Source organism: Leopardus geoffroyi, chromosome C1, assembly GCF_018350155.1.
Source record: "Leopardus geoffroyi isolate Oge1 chromosome C1, O.geoffroyi_Oge1_pat1.0, whole genome shotgun sequence".
In the NCBI taxonomy this organism is placed as follows: Eukaryota; Metazoa; Chordata; class Mammalia; order Carnivora; family Felidae; genus Leopardus; species Leopardus geoffroyi.
The window spans coordinates 155,113,768-155,121,803 of NC_059328.1; the positions used below are offsets into that span (position 1 = coordinate 155,113,768).

The window sequence follows — 8,036 nt, forward strand, 5'->3', positions numbered from 1 at the left end:
TAAAAAATAGGGACTCCTTCAAAAATGTCAGCAAAGAAAAATCCCAAACAACTGCCATGAAACAGGCTTAGAAGGCAATAGGCCAAATTGGAACAAGAGAACAGAGAGCTTCAGAAGGGACCAATAAATCTGATAGGTTTGATTATGTGGAAGAATCATACTGAGAAGATATTGGAGTATATAGAAACAGAAATTGATACTCAAAAAACTAAGCTATTTTTTTTTCTTAAATGAATTATTAACTCTATGGTTCAAAAATTTTTACTCATACTCATAATACACTTGCTTGGCTCAGCAGTAAACAATATGTACACAATAATCATAAGTAAATACCAAAATGCAAACAAAAAATGTGAGAATTATATTCAGAGATGGAGGGAGAGCAAGAGGCATGTGTGCGCAAGAGCTAAATATTTATCTACTTTAATGGGAAGTCAGTTGATAATGTCAAACATTGATAAATTAAGAAATAGTAGTATAAGCACATTATTGCAAAAGGCAAATAGGAAGCAACACCTAAAAGAGGTTAAAGCATTCCTAGACGCAGCAGCACTGGGGGAAATGAGAGTTGACTGGATTTTTGTTGCTATCGCTGTTGTAAGGCTTTTAATAATTCTTTTTAGTTTTATTTACATTTAAGTAGGATAGAAGTACAGGACTTGGAATCAGACAGCTTGGATTGGAATATTGGCTCTGACATTTTACTGCCTCGTAGACAGAGGCAAATTACTTACTCTATTTTCCTGTCTCTAAAATAGGGAGAAAAATACCATGCACCTCATTGAGTGGCTTTGAAGATTAAATGTTTAATTCATGAAATTGTTTAAAATATGCCTGGCACATAAGTGCTTAATAGTAAAATAGTAAAGAAGGGGTAATACTTATTAAGACAACAAATATTATCTTCTGTTACTTGATAAAAATGTAAAGGCATTAATAACTGAAATCTAATTTTAAATATATGAGCCACATGTTAAAGTCTGCTCCCTTTCTCAGGAAACTTTAACTTTTTTAAAGTTAATACTCCCAGGTACTAAGTGGGAATTTGTTTCTTGAGGCTACAGTCTTCAATTTAAATCCATAGGCGGAAGCAGGAGGTCGGGGGGAGGCGAAGACTGGTGAAAAATTCTAGTTAGTCCTGGAAAAGGGGAGCTCAAACTGGAATCTGAAGGATGAGTTTTTAGCTAGATGGGCCAGAAGAGGAGGGAAGAGAGTTCCAGGCAGGGATGATGACACTTGCAAAGACCAGAGGCAGGAGGAGCGCATGGTCATAAAAAGGGCCAATAGAGCTGCAACAGAGTAACATGACACAGGTGTGTGCAGTAAGCAGAATCTCAATCGTGCCAGGCCTTTAGGCTGAGTGAAGGAGTCCGTCTAATCCTAAGGCAACGAAGGGCTTTAAGCAGTTTTGAATGTTTTGAAAAGATCCCTCTGGGAGCAGCATAGGGAACTAACCAGAAGGAATTCAGGTAATCAATAGGGAGGCCATTTGTAAAAATCCAGGCAAGAGATGTTGATAGTGACAAGAGTGGAGAAAAGTAGATGGATTCGAAAAATATTTATTTAAGAGGTAAAACTGACAGAATGACTTTTTTTTTTTTTTGGTCTAGTCTGATTAAATTACATTATTTAAGTAAAAGTTGCTCCTCAGGTAATTCCTCACCAATAGCAATATACTCAGTTGTACAACATTTATAAAGTAAAACTATAAGACATTTCAATCACAAAGTTAACTTTTCACTTGTAAATGGTAAAACCCAGATCTTGGAACAAAACCAAAAGCCACAATAATATGGAATTCAAAGGAAGAACATGGAAATATCAGCAATCTAAATTAAATAGACTAAGTACAGTGAAACAAGTTTCCTAAATCCTCAATTTCTGTGGTCGCTGCCCAATAGGAAAGCAAATATACTGCCTGCCCAATGCCTCTCCCCTCCCTGTGCCACTTTTACTCCAATATTTTTACTCCACAATAGACTTAGACGAAAGAAAAATATTACATGCTTTGCAAATATCTAAATGGGTGTGTATGTGTACACAGGCACAAAAGCAGACTATATTAAATCACATATGTAAAGTGCATGATAGGAGTATGCATAAGACATCGCTCCTAGCCCAGATGTATGTAAAGGGGGGGGGGATACAGTTTCCTAAGTGAAGTGAGGCCTCAATTGAGTCTTAAGAGCTAAAAAGAGGTATAGAGGTAACATCAATGGGGGGGGGGGGGGGGTTAAAAAAAAAAAAGCACATAAGAAAAAGCATTGAAATCTGTTGTTGGAACATAAAATTTGATTTATGGAGTAGAAATCCATAGGTAAGCACGGGTCAGATTCTGTGAGATCATTTTAAGGACCATGGGTTCTATCCTGAGTTATGTGAAGTTATTAATAGGTTTAAGCAGAGGAGAGAGACATCCAGGTTTACATTTTTACAGATCATTAGTGGAGGGGTTCTGCTGAGGATGGATTTGAGCATAACACCATCTGCTGAGATATTAGGTAGCAGGTAGCTATGGTACCCCATTTAAGAGTTGATGAGACCCTGAACTGGAGTGGAAGTAGAAGAATTTGTGGGGGAGGGGCAGAGGAAGAAGGGCAAAAAACGTTAACAGATTCAGTGATATGATAGTTGTGGAGGTTAAGAAAAGAGAGTTAAAAAATGACCTCTGGATTTCTGACATGACACCTGGATAGTGGGACAGATCCATAACCCATTCTCCAAAATACCTGGAGCCAAATATGTTTTAAAATTCAGAACATTTTGGATGTTAGAAAGGAGATATGGTTTACACACCCAATATAACAGTGTACCCCCAACAGGGCCTGGAACAGTACCATGTAATTAAACACATTCCACCAAGTGGAATAGATGATAAAGAGCTCCCTGACAGTAAATTTAGGTTTTGTAGCAAATTGAGTTCAAGTGTTGCTGACAAAAAAGTTATCAAAAACATTTGGTTTTCCAGGGTTTTTTTTTTTGTTTTTTGTTTTTGTTTTTCTTTGGTTCGGGTTGGCTTTGGAATTGTGGATAAGAAATGATAGATGTACTAACACCTGTAAATAAAACATAGGAAGTAAAACAGGCTGTTTTTGTTTTTGATGGAATGAAGGTTCTGGTTTACTCAGGTATGATCTCAGATAATTATGATATCTTAAAGATGTCTAGGAAGCAATGGGCTAAATGAACAAATTAGTTGGGACAGTTTGAAACGAAAACAATTACAAGGAAAATGTACACTCAGGGAAATATTCTCTATTTGGTGCCAAAACTATGAACCCAACTCAGAGAATGACTCAAGGAGACTTCATCTGTCAATAGACACTAATGACCTCGAATTGAGAGTCCTATTTGTCTTTGCTTTACCACATAAGTTAATGCATTTTGGTCTCTTGCCATTGTTGGCATTGATTTGAATTCAATGTTGCTATTAACAGTACATTAATTTTGTTAAAATTAATCAAATTATATAAAAGAATTATTCTGGTATTAACTAGACGCATAATTAGGTGATTGGAAATATGTCCTTCTCAATCAGATTTTCTAACCATAAAAGATCTGTCATAACAAATGCATTTCTACACTTTACGAACCAAAAAACTGACTATGTTCTGAAGACGATTTGGGGGTTGATCATTTCCAAAATATTAAATATACTAATTTTCTTTTAGAGAAAAATTCCTTCTACCAGGAATTAAAATTAAATTTTTCTATGGAAGGCTTAATCATCCCATGAGAGTTTCCAAGCCTACATCCCTACAGATCCTTAGAGATCTAATCTAATCTCTCAATCTCCCAATCTAATCTTTTTAGGGCATAGGGGTCTGATTCCTAGAATTTGTCTCCTGTTTCACAGTAAAAGAAAAATATATACAAAATCTTAACAGACTACAAACCAATAATAAACTGGCTTATGTTTACTCTAATAGTTTTTTAAGCCTCTGTCTAGCACTATTAACATAGCCATAAAATTTAGAATTTGGAATAGAGGTGGGCAGAATTATTATGTTTTTTTTTTTTTTAACGTTTATTTATTTTTGAGAGACAGAGAGAGCCAGAGCCTGAGCGGGGGAGGGGCAGAGAGAGAGACAGAGAGACAGACAGAATCCAAAACAGGCTCCAGGCTCTGAGCTGTCAGCACAGACCCTAACTCGAGGCCTGAACCCACAAACCGTGAAATCATGACCTGAGCCAAAGTCAGAGGCTTTGAGCCACCCAGGCACCCCAAATTATTTTTCACTTTCAAACTTTCACTTGATAATTGCTACCATCAAAAATTCTTCAGAAAAACCCTTCCAGTTTTCCCTGTCCCTAAACATACTGCATACACTATGCTGAGGATCCATTTAAAATACAATAATGTACAGTGAGGTTTCATGCAGTTCCTTGTTTGAGAAATTTAGTCTAGCACCAGATCCTAGAGTCTAAAGCCCTTCAATAAAAGTTTAATGAGGAATGATGGTATAATTCTACATTTTTAAAATATACAGTTTGTTTTTCTTTCTTTCAAGTATGTGTGTGTATATGACATAGTATGCTGATAGAAAAATCAGCCTTAAAAGTACAAATTCAATAGGATACTGCTATTTGCATTATAGGTTCTAGCCCAACTGTGGTCCTAAAAGTCAACCAGTGTGTTGAGATCAGTATTTTAAAAATAAGATAATAGAGAAAATCCACGTTATGAGCCTAAGTATTGTTTTGTGAGCCTTGTTTCATATATATACACAGAGAGTATACTGCATTGAGGCATAGAATTCATTTCTTATTGAGGATTGCAATCCAAAAAGAAGTTTTAAAAATACTAATGTTGAAGAAGTATGCTTGCCAGCCAAAACTCTAGAGTGTTGCCAATGGAGGGATGGCCCTGGGTTACTGCCTTATAAAATATATTTTAAGCCAATACAATAAAAGATCAGAAGACTAAATTGTGTTGTCCATGTTGACTCAAAAAATTAACTGTGGCTCTGAAAAACCAAGAAAGGATTAAAAATCTCAATCCACATGGCATCTTCAATACACATGTGAGAAGAGGAGTGACATCCTCACTCACTCTCCCTGGAGTCCGGCATCCTCTGGACAAGTAGAAATTAGGGTAAATCAGAGCTGGACAAAGAACAATGGAGTATTCTGTACTTACAAAGGCCTTACAAATTATACAAAAGACAAAAAGATAAACATCTTTTTTTTTTTTCAACGTTTATTTATTTTTGGGACAGAGAGAGACAGAGCATGAACGGGGGAGGGGCAGAGAGAGAGGGAGACACAGAATCGGAAACAGGCTCCAGGCTCTGGGCCATCAGCCCAGAGCCCGACGCGGGGCTCGAACTCACGGACCGCGAGATCGTGACCTGGCTGAAGTCGGACGCTTAACCGACTGCACCACCCAGGCGCCCCGATAAACATCTTATGATAAGTGAGAGTGAGGGTGGTGAAAAGTAAAGATAATACGACTCTTGAGTCAAGTCTTTGGAATAATAATAATGCCACTAACTTGCTGGGTGAACTGAAATTAGAATCTCTCCCTCAGCCTTGGTTTGTCATGAACTGGATGGATTGACTATCCAAACTGAGAAGAGGATCCTGAGGTGGGTAGGGGTAGAGGAGATTCCTGATTTAAGGCCTCATTACCTTAATCTAGGGAAGTATATTTTTTTTCTACTTTACAGATAATTTAACTGAGGCACACTGTTACTCTAATGCAAACATGTCACATTTCTCCCTTAAGAGTAAAGGTAGTCTAGAAACATCTGGCTCAATAATCAATGAGGTTTAAATTAATACTCTAAACTCAGGGAACAACACCTACACCTAATTTGTAAAGAATATTTAGCATAGGTATTTCTCTGTATGGAGATGAGATTAAGAGGGCAGGCCAGGATCTTTTGACATAAGCAGAAGGCACTGGTTGAAAATATCATTAATAATCATGTCCTGTTTGTGTGGTTGTCATGTATCTTTAATTGCACCTCTATGAGTTGTTAAGGCATTTTGTTAAGTGTGCAGTTTGAAATACATTTTTAAACCTCAGTGAAGATAGAAGTAAAATGCAGGCAATGGAATTGCCATTCATTATGAGAAACTTCTATGTAAAAATACTAGTTAAAGCGATATAAAAAGAAAGATGCTTGGTACAAATAAACTGTTCAGAATGTTTAGTGCATATGCTAGACTTCAGATATTAAAAGTAAAAGTTAAGTTTAAAGAATTCTAATTGTAGGGTATGACTTTAACCTCATGTGTTTTAACCACAGACTCAAAGAAAACGTACACAGTAAATGAAGCAACACATTCTCCCACAAGCAGAAATTCTCAAATGAAAACGCAGCAACTTTCTTATTTTTCCACAACAGTATTTGAACGCAAGTGTCTTCATTATATGTATTATAACTTTTATAACAAGTTACGTTGGCTTCATAACATTTTCTAAAAATCAGAAAAGCTGTTAACCTACGGGGTTCTAAAAACAGAAATAGTTATTTGAAGAGTTTGAAGTGAAGTGTTTTTGAGGAGTTTTGAGGGAGAAGGAAGCAAAAGGCTATAAGGTAAGCACCAGTTTCACCCTCAATTCTTAAGCTTTAGAAAAGCCTAATTAGGCAGGGAAAGGAATTTGGGCCTGGCACACCCAGGTTCAGACGTGGCAGGATCCTGAAACAAAGTTTTTCTGAACCTTTGAGTCATATGCCACAGGCAAACCAGAGCCGCGATATGCAGGTCGTTAAGTCAACAGGTCCTTTAACGAGATGGTGTGCGGTTGGTGAGTGGCAGTTGGATTTCTTCCTGCCACGAAGAAAATAACTCTACTCGATCAAACCGGAAAGTGGGCGCAGCTCTGGCTTAGGGAGTGCACCCGGAAAAGTGCAGAGAGAGAGAAACAGACAGAGACAGAGGGATGTCCGCGTCCCGACCACAGAGCGCTTTCCAAACCACTCGGAAACCATTTAAATGGCTCGGGCGGCCGCGGTTTCCAGCCCAGGACTGTCTGGGGTCCGGCTGGGAAAGTTGCCTGGCAAAGCCATGCCCTTTCCCGTCGCGGGTTTGCTCCCCCCACCCGGCACGGGGGCGAGAGGAGACCAGCAACCTGTTAGCCCGCGTGCAAACGCGGCCACCTTGCGCCTGGCCCGGCCCCTCCGACCCCGCACTCCGGGAGACTCTCCCAGGGTCAAGCTGCGGGCCACCAGGACTCGGGCCCCGGTCCGAATCCTCTGGAGCCTCCCTACAGAGACTGTCAGGGGCGACAGGGCTACCCCCGGAGCGCCACCTGCCCCGACCTCGGGCGCCCCTTTCGGCCTCTCCGGAGGGGCAACTGAAACACCGCTCTCGAGACCACCCCCAACCGGCCACCGGGACCGTACCCCTCTCCCCACCACGTGAACCTCGGCGTCCGTCTGCCCAGGGTCTCCCGGCCCCCGCCCCCGGCCCCAGCGCCGGCCCGCCCGCTTACCTGGCGGGTGGGCACAGCAGGGCGGCGGGAAGCAGCGGCCGGGCGGGCGCTGGACGTGGGCCGGGCGCCAGGTGCAGGTGGCGGCGGCGGCGGCGCCTCCGGTTGCTGTCGCTACTGTTGCCGCTCAGTCCAGCTCCTCCTCCGCCGCCGCCGCCTCCTGCCTTCCCGCTGGGCCTCCTGCGTTGCCAGGAGAGGCCGAACCGAGGCTCCGCTTCCTCCTGGAGTCTCCCAGGTGAGCTCCAGCCTGCGACGTCGGCAGGGGCGAGGCCCCCGTCCCGCGCCTGCGCGCCAGCCTCCTGCCCCGCCCAAGCCCTACCTGAGCGCTCCAGGTGAGGACCGAGCACCGCGCGCGCAGGGTGGGGGAGCCGTCCGGGCGGAGCGCAGCCGCCGCGCGGCTTCCCTCTCCGCAGACGGCGAAGCTGGTTCTCCTAGAGGGGCGCGTGCCTCCGCCCGTCTACATTTGAGGAGTCCCGCACCGACCTGGTGCCAGTGGGCACCTTGTAACCAGAACACGGTCTGGGTCCTTGGGGAACCAGAGGGTCTAGATTGCCCTCACACACGTCTTCCCTTCTCTAAGGTTCGCCAAAATGAA

The 8,036-nt window shown here is 42.0% G+C and overlaps 1 protein-coding gene across 4 annotated transcripts in view; it reads right to left on the reverse strand.

The window, feature by feature from the left end:
• Positions 1-7,669, reverse strand: part of GALNT3 (polypeptide N-acetylgalactosaminyltransferase 3) — a 44,132-nt gene extending 36,463 nt beyond the window's left edge. For 3 of the 4 annotated variants that reach the window (XM_045480063.1, XM_045480065.1, XM_045480064.1), the window contains exon 1: positions 7,445-7,669. The gene's annotated coding sequence lies outside the window, so the exon portion shown is untranslated. Of the gene's footprint in view, positions 1-6,271; positions 6,374-7,444 lie in introns of those variants that run through there. The other variant, XM_045480066.1, reaches the window with a different exon arrangement.
• Between the last annotated feature and the right edge of the window lie 367 nt (positions 7,670-8,036).